The sequence below is a fragment of the Frankliniella occidentalis genome, unplaced genomic scaffold (assembly GCF_000697945.3).
Source record: "Frankliniella occidentalis isolate FOCC.00 unplaced genomic scaffold, Focc_3.1 Scaffold16, whole genome shotgun sequence".
NCBI lineage: Eukaryota > Metazoa > Arthropoda > Insecta > Thysanoptera > Thripidae > Frankliniella > Frankliniella occidentalis.
The window spans coordinates 506369-507071 of NW_026267146.1; positions in this window are offsets into that span (position 1 = coordinate 506369).

Genomic DNA, 703 nt, shown 5'->3' on the forward strand with positions numbered 1-703 from the left:
ATCCGCCGTTCCTGTCTTCTATCTCTTCCGCACGCACCCAACTCATGCTTGTTTCTCCACGCTTGTGATTGCAGGTGAAGCCATCCACCTGGCGCGCGACTTCAACACCGTCTGCGAGACCGAGTTCCCGGCCCGGCAGGTGGCCGAGTACCTCAGCCGGCAGCACGCCGACCCTTCGGACACGTACCGGCGCAAGGAGCTCATCCACGCCACCATGTAAGTATATGCGAGCTGAACCACAACCACACTGTCGCGTAGCCGGTGCCGCCCCGTCAGACGGTCAGTCAGTCAGCCAGCCGGCTCTCTGGGTCAGTGTCAGCTGCTCAGCTGCTCAGCCGCGCCGCCGCCGCCCCGATCCATCATGCCGCCCCAGCGGCACGCACACGCCAGTAGCTGCCCCACCTGCAGCTGTTCCATAATATTTTGAATAGGCGACCGGTTCTCCCGCCTCCTCCCTTTCCCCTCTCTCTCTACTGCTCCTCATTTCCTCGCCTCTCCTCGTTGTGGTGGAGAGGCTCCGGTGGCGTAGTCCCGCAGGACGGTCTCTCTCCATCGCGTGCACTTCCCCTACCCGGGCCCGGGAGAGCGAGAGAGACGGACACAGGGCCTCCTTCGCGTGGCGCGGAGAGTTCCCTCTCGGGTGCAAGGGTCTACCACTTCAATAATCCTCGTACACTCCCTCGATAATCATTTGATAATCATT